Consider the following 15,297-nt stretch of genomic DNA (forward strand, 5'->3'; position numbering starts at 1 on the left):
TGATAGTGTCTCACGGAGAAGGCAATGGCACCCCACTCTTGCCTGGAAAATCCCATGGATGGAGGGGCCTGATAGGCTGCAGTCCATGGGGTCGCGAAGAATCAGACACGACTGAGCGACTTCAATTTCACTTTTAACTTTCATGCATTAGAGAAGGAAATGGCAACCCACTCCAATGTTCTTGCCAGGAAAATCCCAGGGATGAGGGAGCCTGGTGGGCTGCCGTCTATGGGGTCCCACAGATTCGGACACGACTGAAGTGACTTAGCAGCAGCAGCAGCATGAGTTTGAACATAGACTTATTGTATGACCCAGAGATTGCACTCATATAACAGGGATGAATTGGAAATTCATTTAACAAAAATCCCATACATGGTTGATTATAACAGCTCCATGCCTAATTATCACATATTAGAAGCAAACAAAAATTCTTCACAAATAAACTAACAAAAAGCTATCACTTCATGGGAAATAGATAAGGAAAAAATAGAAACAGTGATAGATTTTATTTTCTTGGGCTCCAAAATTACTGTGGATGGTGACTGCCACCATGAAATTAAAAGACATTTCTCCTTGGAAGAAAAGCTATGGTAAACCTAGACAGCATATTAAAAGGCAGAGAAAACACTTTGCTGACAAAGGTCAATATAATCAAAGCTCTGGTTTTTCCAGTAGTCATGAACGGATGTGAAAATTGGATCATAAAGAAGGTTGAGCACCAAAGAATTGATGCTTTCAAACTGTGGTGCTGGAAAAGATTCTTGAGAGTCCCTTGGACAGCAAGGAGATCAAATCAGTCAATTCTAAAGGAAATCAGTCCTGAATAGTCATTGGAAGCACTGATGCTGATGCTGAAGCTCCAATTCGTTGGCCACCTGATGCAAAGAACTGACTTACAGGAAAAGAGCCTGAAGTCGGGAAAGATTGAAGGCAGGAGAAGAAGGGGACGACAGAGGATGAGACTGCTACATAGCATCACCCACTCAATGTATATAAATTTGAGCAAACTCCATTGGATAGTGAAGGACAGTACTTCCTGGAATGTTGCAATCCATTGGATTGCAGAGTCTGACACAGCTTAATGATTGAATAATAACAACAGTACCTACACTAGGGCTTCGTTGGTGGCTCAAATGTTAAAGAATCTGCCTGCAATGTGGGAGACACAGATTCTATCCATGGGTTAGGAAAATTCCCTGGAGAAAGGAATGGCTACTCACTCCAATATTCTTGCCTGGAGAATTCCATGGGCAGGCTACAGTTCATGGGGTTACAAACAATCAGACATGACTGAGCAACTTTCACTTTTCACTACTTAAGGTAATATTATTCAGAAATATTTTTATAAATGCACTGAACTATTATTTCACAGAAACATATGGCTGAATTTTAATGAAATTTATTAACAGAAGAAAGACAGATACAAAAGGATACATATTGTGTTTTCAGTCACATGATATTCTAGACAATGCAAGAATATAGGGATGAAAAAATATTCAGAAGTTTCCAGAATAGTTAATTGCCTATAAAAGGAATACATAGTAGGATTATTAGGGTGATGAATAGATAACTCTCTGCATTTCTCAAACAATAAGCAATTGTCCATCACAAAAAGTGTAGTTTGACATACAGAAATTAAATATGCACACCTGATAATGAGGATCACAAGATGCAATCCATACTGTGACAGATAAATCTAACAGTCTCATGCATTTATGACACAATCTCATTGAAGGGCATGGGTGGAAAGGAACTGACCTATTTAACTTTGGAACGATGTTGATTTGACTAGAGATTCCAATGCCAAAGGCAAAGAGAACTTTGTACTCTAGTTGATAATTTCTTTTTCTCTCATGAATAGCATTTGACAAGTCTAAAAAAAGTACTTTCTGTAAATATTATTGTCAAAAAAAGGAAATAAATGGACAAGAATGAAAACCAAGTTTCTATCTGTAAGAAAATGGAGAAATGGCTGATTCTAGGACTGAGGAAAGGGAAATGTAAGATGAAACTAGAAAGAAAGAAGAAAGATAGCACTAAGTTCTGTCCAACTCTTGAGATCCCACAAACTGTAGCCCACCAGGCTCCTCTGTCCATGGGATTCTCCAGGCAAGAATACTGGAGTGGGTTGCTATTTCCTCCTCCAGGGGATCTTCCGGACACAGGAATTGAACCCAGGTCTCCGCATTGCAGGCCAAAGCTTTGCTGACTGACCTAACTAGAGTACTTTGTATTGCCAGAAAGCAGGGGATTTCTCAGTAAGCCAAGAGTTGGAAAGGTGAAAACAATATAAGGTCCAACTTGAAAGAGTTCCTGATGGCCAAAGCTTAAAAAACTTGTGCAGTAAAGTAATTTTTCTAGTATTAGGTTATTACATTCTGTTAGTTTTCTATGAATACTGTAGTAACACAAATTTAAAGGCTTAAACCAATATAAATCATATTATAGTTCTGAACATCAAAACTCAACAAAGGGTTTATTAGCTGAAAATTGAGGTGTTGGGAAGGTCGAATTATTTTTAGACTCTAAGGAAGAATCTTTTCCATTGACTTTTCCAGATTCTTGAGATTAGTTACATTCTTTGACTAGTGGCCTATTTCATCCAATTTCAAAGCCAACAGAGTTGTGTTCCTGTAGCTATTCTGCCTAAGTCTTAACGTCCTCTGACAATAGTCAAGAAAAGGTATTCTACTTTTAAGAAATTGGAGGAATAAACCCACAAAGATAATTCAGAATAATCACATCTCCTCAAGTTCCTTAAACTAAAACACATCTGCAACGTCTGTTTTGCCATATAAAGTAACATTCACAGGTTCTAGAAATTAGGATCTGGACATATTAGGGGAGTCATTATCCTACCTACTACTAACATAAATAAAAAATAAATATGCACAATTCTATGATGATATAAGGAGAAGGCAATGGCACCCCACTCCACTACTCTTGCCTGGAAAATCCCAAGGATGGAGGAGCCTGGTAGGCTGAATCCGATGGGGTTGCTAAGAGTTGGACAAGACTGAGGGACTTCACTTTCACTTTTCACTTTCATGCATTGGAGAAAGAAATGGCAACCCACTCCAGTGTTCTTGCCTGGAGAATCCCAGGGATGGCAGAGCCTGGTGGGCTGCCATCTATGGGGTCGCACAGTGTTGGACATGACTGAAGTGACTTAGCAGCAGCAGCAACAGCATGATGATATAAATGAATTTATAAATACATAAGTGAAATGGACAAATATTTCTTATAAAAGAATTCCAAATAATAAAGGTAGATACTCCCCTCTCTAAGAGGTAGAGCTTTTTAATGAGCTAGACTTAATGACTAATTTCTAAAGAATAAAATATATATGGAGGGATTAAAAAAAAAAAAAAAAAGGATCCCCTGGAGAAAGGAAATGGCAACCCACTCCAGTATTCTTGCCCGGAAAATCCCATGGACAGAGGAGCCCGGCAGGCTACAATCCATGGGGGCGCAAAAGTCAGACATGACTTAGCGACTAAACCAACAGCATTAAAAAAAAAAAAGTGAAATAGACAAACCTGAATATCTAATTAAGTGATCGAATATAACATCATTATTTGTAAGTCATATTTATATTTTCTCTGTTATGACATATAGAAAAGGCATTTCACCTCTGTGGTATTCTTCAGTACTCCTAATTCTAGTCTAATTGTGAGAGAAACATGAGAAAAAATCAAACAGATCATTTTAAAGAAGATCTGACCAATACTCATCAACATCATATTTATGATTATTTCCTCACTGTAGCATATCTGATTTATATATCCTCAACATTTCTCTGTTGGATTAAACTGTTGATGTAAATCATATAGTTTCTAAATTCCTTTTTTGAAACTCCAAATTAATTTTGGAATTATTTTGTTTGGGTACATAATCACAAAGTATATGATTTGAGGGAATAAAATAACACGTATATTGAAACTTCTCACCTTGAATTGACTATGTACATATGCTACTAAAGAACTTTAGTCTTCATGAGAGAAGTCCATAAGCATTTTCTCTCTAATGTCAAGCAACAAGTTGTATTTCCTTCAAACCTCATTAGACATTTGACCACCACAAAAAGAATTATTTGTTTATTTCACAATGAGAATAGAAAACTTGCAATTTCTATCCTGCATGCACAATATAAAAAGCTACAAATATGTCCCTAGTCAGTTGACTGTACCTAAATCTTCCCCCAAAAATGTCCTTTTTATTATAGGGGACTGGAATGCAAAAGTAGGAAGTCAAGAAATACCTGGAGTAACAAGTAAATTTGGCCTTGGAGTACAGAATGAAGCAGAGCAAAGACTAATAGAGTTTTCCCAAGAGAACACACTGGTCATAGCAAACACCCTCTTCCAACAACACAAGAGAAGACTCTACACATGGACATCACCAGATGGTCAATACAAAAATCACATTGATTATATTCTTTGCAGCCAAAGATGGAGAAGCTCTATTCAGTCAACAAAAACAAGACTAGGAGCTGACTGTGGCTCAGATCATGAACACCTTATCACCAAACTCAGACTTAAAGAAAGTAGGGAAAACCACTAGACCATTCAGGTATGACCTAAATCAAATCCCTTATACAGAGGAAATGAGAAATAGATTCAAGGGATTAGATCTGAAAGAGTGCCTGAAGAACTATGGATGGAGGTATGTGACATTGCACAAGAGGCAGGGATCAAGACCATCCTCAAGAAAAATAAATGCAAAATGGCAAAAAGGTTATCTGAAGAGGTCTTTCAAATAGCTGTGAAGAGAAGCAAAAAGCAAAGGAAAAAAGGAAAGATATACCCATCTGAATGCAGAGTTCCAAAGAACAACAAGGAGAGATAAGAGAGCCTTTCTCAGTGATCAATGCAAAGAAATTAAAGAAAACAATAGAATGGGAAAGACTAGAGATCTCTTCAAGAAAATTAGAGATATCAAGGGAACATTTCATGCAAAGATGGGCACAATAAAGGACAGAAATTGTATGGCCCTAACAAAAGCAGAAAACATTAATAAGAGGTGGCAAGAATACACAGAAATGTACAAAAAAGATCTTTATGACCCAGATAATCACAATGGTGTGATCACTCACCTGGAGCCAGATATCCTGGAATATGAAGTCAAGTGAACCTATGAAGCATCACTACAAACAAAGCTAGTGGAGGTGATGGAATTTCAGTTGAACTATTTCAAATCTTAAAAGATGATGTTGTGAAAGTGCTGCACTCAATATGCCAGCAAATTTGGAAAACTCAACAGTGGCCACAGGACTGGAAAAGGTCAGTTTTCATTCCAATCCCAAAGAAAGGCAATGCCAGAGAATGCTCAAACAACTGCACAATTTGATTCATCTCACACACTAGCAAAGTAATGTTGAAAATTCTCCAAGCCAGGCTTCAACAGCACACAAACCATTAACTTCCAGGTGCTGAAGCTATATTTAGAAAAGGCAGAGGAACCAGAGATCAAATTGCCAACATCCGTTGGATCATCAAAAAAGTGAAAGCATTCCAGAAAAACATCTACTTCTGCTTTATTGACTAGGTCAAACCCTGTGACTCTGTGGATCACAAGAAACTGTGGAAAATTCTTGAAGAGATGGGAATACAAGACCACCTGATCTGCCTCCTGAGAAATCTGTCTGCAGGTCAGAAAGTAACAGAACTGGACATGGAACAATAGACTGTTCCAAATCGGGAAAGGAGTACATCAAGGCTGTATATTGTCACCCTGCTTATTTAATTTTACACAGAGTGTGTCATGTGAAATGCTGGGCTGTATGAAGCACAAGCTGGAATCAAGGTTACTGGAAGAAATATCAATAACCTCAGATATGCAGATGACACCACCCTTATGGCAGAAATTGAAGAAGAACTAAAGAGCCTTTTGATGAAAGTGAAAGGGGACAGTGAAAAAGTTGGCTAAAATTCAACATTCAGAAAACTAAGATCATGGCATCCATCCCAACATTTCATGGCAAACAGATGGGGAAACAATGGAAACAGTGAGAGACTTTATTTTGGGGGATCGACAATCACTGCAGATAGTGACTGCAGTCATGAAATTAAAAGACCCTTGTACCTTGGAAGGAAAGTTATGACCAACCTGGACAGTATTTTAAAAAGCAGTGACATTACTATGCCAACAAAGATCTGTCTATTCAAAGCTATGGTTTTTCCACTAGTAATGTATGGATGTGAGAGTTGGACTATAAAGAAAGCTGAGCACCAAAGAAATGATGTTTTTAAACTGTCGTGTTGGAGACTTTTGAGAGTCCCTTGGACTGCAAGGAGATCCAACCAATTCATCCTAAAGGAAATCAGTCCTAAACATTCATTGGAAGGACTGATGCTGAAGTTGAAACTCCAGTACTTTGGCCACCTGATGCGAAGAGCTGACTCATTGGAAAAGACCCTGATACTGGGGAAGATTGAAGGCGGGAGGAGAAGGGGACTACAGAAGATGAGATGATTGAATGGCATCAGCGATTCAATGGACATGAGTTTGAGTAAACTATGGGAGTTGGTGATGAACAGGGAAGCCTGGTGTGCTGCAGTCTGTGGGGTCAGACACAACTGAGCAAATGAACTGAACTGAACTGAACTGAACCGAAAGCTTCTCAACGTTTGTAGATTGGTTATTTTTAAAGGGTGCATGTGGAATCTGCCAGTGACATTGATGTTTTCAAGTGTTTCTTTTCCCATTTGTGTACTCAAGGATATGCAATAGCTTGCCGGGCTTTTGGTTAATCAAGTGTTATTGTTGGCCTCTGTTTCAGTGTTTCATTGGGGGATTTCCATTCTAATCAAAATAAATAGGTTGTTTCATAACAAAAGTGATCATATTGACAGATCCTAAGAATGTTAAATGAGCAACCTATCCAGCAAATGTTGTGTTCTAATTTAAAATCATTGCAGCCCTGGAGCCTTGACATGGAGTTATTTGTTATAATTTTTTATTTAGTTAGTGTAAGCTACTCGTTATTTCTTCTTGATTTTGGCTTTATGTATAATTATTAGCACAATTGTTACATTTATATCTGCAGCTTTACCCTGAAGAAAATATAACACAAAGAAAACTATTTCTGTTTAATTATTTTATTTCACACTTGATGAATCAGTACTTGGGTATTTTAGTAGTTAACAGTTATGAGTGTTTTAAATAATTTCTCTAATTTATCAAATTCATTGTATATAAACTTTTCCTAGACATGAAAGGACAGTTCTACTTCATTTCTTTTATAATTCAAACTTATCCCCTCAAGCCCAAGCAAACAGCTATAGCAAAAATTTTCATTATCAATAAAAGTGTTCTGAATATTATTTTTTTATTTTAACAGCTTAAGATTTTACTACACTTTTACTTATTTTCATTATTAAAGAGATAGATAGAAGGCAGTCATATCTAAAAGTTTGTAGAATATCTTTTAGATAATTTACTATCTAAAATATGTGATATATATATATATTTTTATATGAAATGTAAGTTAGTTTTGCTGTTATTGGAAAAGTGTCTTCATTTGACAGTGTATTGCTGTGACTAGGATTATAGAATCTGAAAACAAATTATGTGGGTTTGAATACCAACATTTTTCTAAATGTGTTTGACATGGTGCAAAACTAATAACAAAATGTTTCACAAGATTGATACTAGATAAGAAGAAATAAATAAATTTATGGAAATACAATAGTGTCTGACATATATAAAACAAAGTTAATATGCAATTATTACAATTATCTCATTTTGACCTGGCATACATTTTTTTGGCTGACATTGTTGAAGATTTCTCTTAAAATAGTAATTTCCTTCTTCATATTATAAAAATAAAAGCATAAAAGATGAATAAAGAGAAAGGAAGAATAAAAGAGAGCAAAAAGAAAGGAGGAAAAGATGTATTAAAAGAATATAGACATTTGAAGCCAGATTGAATAAAATAAATTTAATCAATATGGTGTTCTATTAATATGTACGTATTTAGCACATACATTCTCACAAAAGTGAAAGAAAGTGAAATTGAAGTCGCTCAGTCATGTCTGACTCTTTGCGACCCCATGGACTGTAGCCTATCGGGCTCCTCCGTCCATGGGATTTTCCAGGCAAGAGTGCTGGAGTGGATTGCCATTTCCTTCTCCAGGGGATCTTCCCGACCCAGAAATCGAACCCGGGTCTCCACATTGTGGGCAGACGGGCAGACGCTTTACCTTCTGAGCCACCAGTGAAGCAAGGAACTACCATGTTACAAGGAGAAGGAAAAGGCAACCCACTCCAGTACTCTTGCCTGGAAAATCCCATGGATGGAGGAGCCTGGTAGGCTATAATCCATGGAGTCGCAAAGTGTCAGACATGACTGACTTCACTCACTGTGTTATTAATAGTAACAATTGATAAATAGTTTTGATTATTTTGATACTCAGTCTTGGGATCTTAGTTTTTTGAGTTCTCCAAAATTCTGAAATTGAAATATATTAAAAAAAATAAATATATGGAATAAGTAAAAAAAAAAAAAAAATGTTAAACGTGAAAGAGTTTGACCCAGTAAAAATGACTGTTATGCCCTTTAAATTGTTATAATGACTAATATCTAAATGATATATGAAAGATACAGCTTCAATTTACACCTTCCTAATTAGACATTCTCTCTTTTCAAAGCTAATTTTGAATACATCACGGATAAGACCGTTAGACCCTTGGTTTTAGAATCTGAGGAAGGGAGCCATAGTTCTGACAAGCGGTGCTGCTCAGGGCAGGCTGCCCCAAGCCATGTCACTTTGGCAGATGGCTTGCTTCTAACCATAGATAATCGAGGCCCAATAGATTCAAGAAGGATTTTACCTCCTCTTTAACTGCCTAAAGGGATTTTCATAGGAGGTGTGGCCCGAGAGAACTATCACCCGACAGTACCACAAAGAGCATGGGCTGTGTGTGGTGAGCCTGGAGGGCAGAGCGCGGCAGCGCCTGTTTGTTCCAGGTTCTCTCTGTGTCCCATTGTCTCTGCAAGGCTTGGCAAACATTTGTGTACCAAACATTTGCTCTTCACATCTTCCTATGAATTTCTTCCTTCTCTTTGGAGCCCCAGGCCCCGACACCTTCTCCGTAGGTTCAGAATGGGATTGAAGCCTGACTGGGAACCTCTCATAGCTGTATGAAGATTCTACACATACAAAATGAAACTTATTTTTCTCCTTTTACCTTGTCTCTTGTCAACTTAAATATTAAACAAGCCAAAAGAACCTAAAAGGGTAGAAGACAAATTTTCCTCCCCATAACAAGGACATGAACCTATATTGCTAAATCCAAGCTAGAGGTTAGAGCTGAAAAGCTCTGCTCTGGCCCTAAATTTGGATCAAAGAGTTAACCTAGGACTTATTCTCAGTCAAGGACCACTTTGACTTTAATTTTCCTTATCTGGGAAATGGAGCTGAAAATATATCCAATGTATATTTTTTAGATTTTTGTTTAGAAGAATAACTTAGGCAATAAATAAAACTATTTTTATTATATTGAACCCCTTCATGGATCACAGATTTGTCGTGGCAAAGGGGTTTACATAACTCAATAACTCTATGAGCCATGCTATGCAGGGCCACTCAAGATGGATGAGTCATAGTGAAGAGTTCTAACAAAACGTGGTCCACTGTGGGAGGGGTTGGCAAAACACTCCAGGATTCTTGCCACAAGAACCCTACGAACAGTATGAAAAGGCAAGAAGATATGACACTGGAGGATGAATTTCTCAAATTGGAAGGTGTCCAATTTTATTTTCTTGGGCTCCAAAATCACTGCAAATGCTAACTTGCAGCCATGAAATTAAAAACACTTGCTCCTTGGAAGGAAAACTATGACAAACCTAGGTGGTATATTAAACAGAGGCATCTCTTTGCCAACTACAGTCTGTTAACTAAAGAATAGAGTCACAAACTGAAGGTAGAGAGTTCTTTTATTTGGTGGGAATGTTTAGGATTCTGAGCTCAGAAAACAGCATCTTAGTAGGTCTGAGAAAACTGCTCCAAGGAGGTGGGAGGAGGAATCAGGCTATATTCAAGTTTGCAACAAGGAGAGCAGGCAGTCTGTACATCAAGATCAGATATCAAGTTAAGGAAATTTAGTACTCTTTATATGGGAAGATGCAACCCTCTGGAGCTCACTGAATTAATTCCTTTCATATGCACCTCAGCTATCTGGGGCCAAATCCTGTTTTCTTGTTCACCTTATGGACTGGCAGATGTGGCAGATGGCTGTTTCTTGCATTTCCTGGAAGTCCTCAGCAGTCACCATGGTAGATGGTGGCATCTTCTGGATCAGTTTTGGGAGCGCTTATTGACATTTGGAGGCCAGAAATCACTGATGGCTGTGACATTCCTTGTTTATTGATTTGGCAGGAGATATTTTCATTTCACAGGTTTGTATAGTCAAAGCTATCGTTTTTCCAGTAGTCATGTACAGATGTGAGAGTTGGACCTATAAAGAAGGCTGAGCACTGAAAAACAGAAGCTCTCGAATCATGGTGCACAAGACCTGGAAATCAATCCTGAATATTCACTGGAAGGACTGATGCTGAAGCTGAAGCTCCAATACTTGAGTCACCTGATGCTGGGAAAGACTGAAGCCAAAAGCAGAAGGCAGTGGCAGAGGATGAGATGATTAGACAGTATTACAGACTCATTGAACATGAATCCAAGCAAACTACAGGAGATGGGCAGGAAAGCCTGGTGTGTGGCAGTCTACAGAATCACAAAGAGTCAGACATGACTTAGCGATGGAACAACAAAAACATTCAACTAGTTATTTATTAATTATAACAACCAATTTAATTTATGAGTATACTAAGTGTTTGACACATTTTTCATGTCAATCTTTTACCACATTTAGGCTGTTATTGTTGTTCATAGACTGCATTGTATAGCAGTTTTAGCTTTTACAATACAATTAAGCAGAAAGAACAGAAAGTTTCCACACACACGCATTCCCTTCTTCCACTCTTGGTTTCCTCTAATACTAACATTTTCTATTGCCCAGGTGAATTTGTTACAAATGATGAAACAATATTGAAGCTTTTTTATCACCAAAAGCTGACACTTTACATGAGAATTTACCCTTCATATTTTACGATTTTACCAAAAGCATAATGTTATGTATCTATCATTACAAGCATCATATAGAATAGATAAGTTGCCCTAAAAAAATCCCCATGTTCCTTCTATTTACTACCACCACCCTCAGGTAACTCCTAGCAAACACTATATGTTTATTGTCACTATCAGTTCAGTTCAGTTCAGTCCAGTCAGTCATGTCCGACTCTTTGAGACCCCATGAATCGCAGCACGCCAGGCCTCCCTGTCCATCACCAACTCCCAGAGTTCACTCAAACTCATGTCCATCGAGTTGGCGATGCCACCCAGCCATCTCATCCTCTGTCGTCCCCTTTTCCTCTTGTCCCCAATCCCTCCCAGCATCAGAGTCTTTTCCAATGAGTCAACTCTTTGCATGAGGTGGCCAAAGTTTTGGAGTTTCAGTTTCAGCATCAGTCCTTCAAATGAACAACCAGGACTGTTGTCCTTTAGGATGGACTGGTTGGATCTCCTTGTAGTCCAAAGGTCTCTCAAGAGTCTTCTCCAACACCACAGTTCAAAAGCATCAGTTCTTCAGTGCTCAGCTTTCTTCACAGTCCAACTCTCACATGCATACATGACCACAGGAAAAACCATAGCCTTGACTAGATGGACCATTGTTGGCAAATAATGTCTCTGCTTTTCAATATGCTATCTAGTTTGGTCATAACTTTCCTTCCAAGGAGTAAGCGTCTTTTAATTTCATGGCTGCAGTCACCATCTGCAGTGATATTGGAACCCAGAAAAATAAAGTCTGACACTGTTTCCCCTGTTTCCCTATCTATTTCCCATGAAGTGATGGGACCAGATACCACAATCTTCGTTTTCTGAATGTTGAGCTTTAAGCCAACTTCTTCACTCTCCTCTTTCACTTTCATCAAGAGGCTTTTTAGGTCCTCTTCACTTTCTGCCATAAGGGTGGTGTCCTCTGCATATCTGAGGTGATTGATATTTCTCCCAGCAATCTTGATTCCAGCTTGTGCTTCTTCCAGCCCAGCGTTTCTCATGATGTACTCTTCATATAAGTTAAATAAGCAGAATGACAATATACAGCCTTGACGTACTCCTTTTCCTCTTTGCAACCAGTCTGTTGTTCCATGACAGTTCTAACTGTTGCTTCCTGACCTGCATATAGGTTTCTCAAGGGGCAGGTCAGGTGGTCTGGTATATCTGTCTCTTGAAGAATTTTCCACAGTTTATTGTGATCCACACAGCCAAAGGCTTTGGAGTAGTCAATAAAGCAGAAATAGATGTTTTTCTGGAATTCTCTTGCTTTTTTCATGATCCAGTGGATGTTGGCAGTTAAGTCTCTGGTTCCTCTGTCTTTTCTAAAACCAGCTTGAACATCTGGAATTTCACTTCACTTGCTGCTGAAGCCTAGCTTGGAGAATTTTGAGCATTACTTTACTAGCGTGTGAGATGAGTGCAATTGTGCAGTAGTTTGGGATTGGAATGAAAACTGACCTTTTCCAGTTCTGTGGCCACTGCTGAGTTTTCCAAATTTGCTGGCATATGGAGTGCACCACTTTCACAGCATCATCTTTCAGGATTTGAAATAGCTCAACTGGAATTCCATCATCTCCACTAGCTTTGTTCATAGTGATGCTTTCTAAGGCCCACTTGACTTCACATTCAAGGATGTTTGGCTCTAGGTGAGTGATCACACCATCGTGATTGTCTTCATTGTGAAGATCTTTTTTGTACAGTTCTTCTATGTATTCTTGCAACCTCTTCTTAATAACATTTGCTTCTGTTAGGTCCATACAATTTCTGTCCTTTATTGTGCCCATCATTGCATGAAATGTTCCCTTGGTATCTCTCATTTTATTGAAGAGATCTCTAGTCTTTCCCATTCTGTTTTTTTCCTCTGTTTTTTGCATTGATCGCTGAGGAAGGCTTTCTTATCTCTCCTTGTTATTTTTTCGAACTCTGCATTCAGATGCCTATATCTTTCTTTTTCTCCTTTGCTTTTCGCTTCTTTTCTTTTCACAGGTGTTTGTAAGGCCTCTCCAGACAGCCATTTTGCTTTTTTGCATTTCTTTTCCATGGGGATGGTCTTGATCCCTGTTTCCTGTACAATGTCATGAACTTCTGTCCATAGTTAGTTTTGCCTTTTTGTGTATGTTATATATTTTGATTCACATAAGAAGGCTTTTCAGTCTGACTTCTTTTACTTAACGACATGTACTTAAACTTCCTCCACTTACTGCTTCATTTTTTGTTACTAATTCATATCCCATTGTATGGATTACCACAGTTTGTTTATCCATTCACCTTTAAAAGGAAATCTCAGTTGCTTCCAGTGCTTAATTAATATGAGTAAAGTTGCTATAAAAATCAGTGTGAAGATAATTTGTGTGGACAAAGTTTTTAACTCACTTGGATAAATTTATCTAGGAGTTATTTGTTGGATTTTCTTTATTTTTCTATTCTTTTTTCTAAGAAGCTGTTGAATTATCTTCTAAAGTGGCTTTATTATTTTCATCCTTAGAAGTAAAAAATGAGATTTTCTATTGCTCTATTTCTCTTTCAGCATTTGATATTGTCAGTGTTGTAGATTCTATTGTAGTTATATCTCATTGTTTAACTTGCAATTCTCCAATGTATATAATCTTGATGCAGTTATGTTGAAGAAACCAGTACTCGAGAAACCAAGCACCACACTCAGAGAGTTGGAGAACTCAGATTTATTATGCCGGCAGTCCAAGTGGAGTTAACACTCCAAACTCCAAGCCCCAAACAAAGGGTTACAGAGTTTTTATAGACAGACCATAGTGGGCAACACTAGCTGTTAATAGACTGGTTTAAACTATGGGGAGGGGGATGCCTGGCCTGGACAGACATGATTAAGCAGGTTTGCGGGGGCTGGACGATTGCAAAGAGCGGGACAAGGGTGAGTGAGATAAACTCCAGTTCCTGGTATTGCAAGTCCCCACTTTCTGAAACTACATGACCTACGTGATCTAGACTTTGCAAGGGGCAAGCTGAGTTACAGGGGCAAAAGGAGAAAGAGGTTATTTACAATTTTAACTTTTCCTCTTCAGTTAAAGTGCTGCACTCAATGTGCCGGGAAATTTGGAAAATTCAGCAGTGGACACAGGACTGGAAAAGGTCAGTTTTCGTTTCAATTCCAAAGAAGGGCAATGCCAAAAAATGTTCAAACTACCACACAATTGCACCTTTTCAAACGCTAGGAAAGTAATGCTCAAAATTCTCAATGTCAGGCTTCAACATATGTGAACCGAGAACTTTCAGATGTACAAGCGGATTTAGAAAAGGTAGAGGAACCAGAGATCAAATTACAAACACCCGTTAGGTCATAGAAAAAGCAAGAGAATTCCAGAATAACTTTTACTTCTGCTTCATTGACTAGGCTAAAGCTTTTGACTGTGTGGATCACAACAAACTGTGAAAAATTCTTAAAGAGATGGGAACACCAGACCATCTTACTTGCCTCCTGTGAAATCTGTATGCAGGTTGCTGCTACTGCTAAGTCGCTTCAGTCATGTCTGACTCTGTGCGACCCCATAGACGGCAGCCCACCAGGCTCCTGTGTCCATGGGATTCTCCAGGCAAGAGTACTGGAGTGGGTTGCCATTGCCTTCTCCAATGCATGAAAGTGAAAAGTGAAGTCGCTCAGTCGCTCAGTCGTTTCCCACTCTTAGCGACCCCATGAACTGCAGCCTACCAGGCTCCTCTGTCCGTGGGATTTTCCAGGCCAGAGTACTGGAGTGGGTTGCCATTGCCTTCTCCGTATGCAGGTTGCTGCTGCTGCTGCTGCTGCTGCTGCTGCTAAGTCGCTTCAGCCGTGTCCAACTCTGTGCGACCCCACAGTTAGGAAGCAACAGTTAGAACCAGACATAGAACAATGGACTGGTTCCAGACTGGGAAAGGACTATATCAAGGCTGTATGCTGTCACCCTGCTTATTTAACTTTTATGCAGAGTACATCATGTGAAATTCCAGGCTGGATGAAGCGCAAGCTGGGATCAAGATTGCTGGGAGAAATATCAGTACCCTTAAATATGCAGATACCACCACCCTCATGGCATAAAGGGAAGGGGAACTAGACAGCCTTTTGATGAAGGTGAAAGAGGAGAGTGAAAAAGGTGGCTTAAAATTCAACATTCAAAAAATGGAGACTATGACATATGGTCCCATCACTTCATGGCAAGTAGCTGGAGAA

This window comes from Bos grunniens, chromosome 12 (assembly GCF_055505025.1).
Source record: "Bos grunniens cultivar Pamir isolate PY7600 chromosome 12, Bosgru_T2T1.0, whole genome shotgun sequence".
NCBI lineage: Eukaryota > Metazoa > Chordata > Mammalia > Artiodactyla > Bovidae > Bos > Bos grunniens.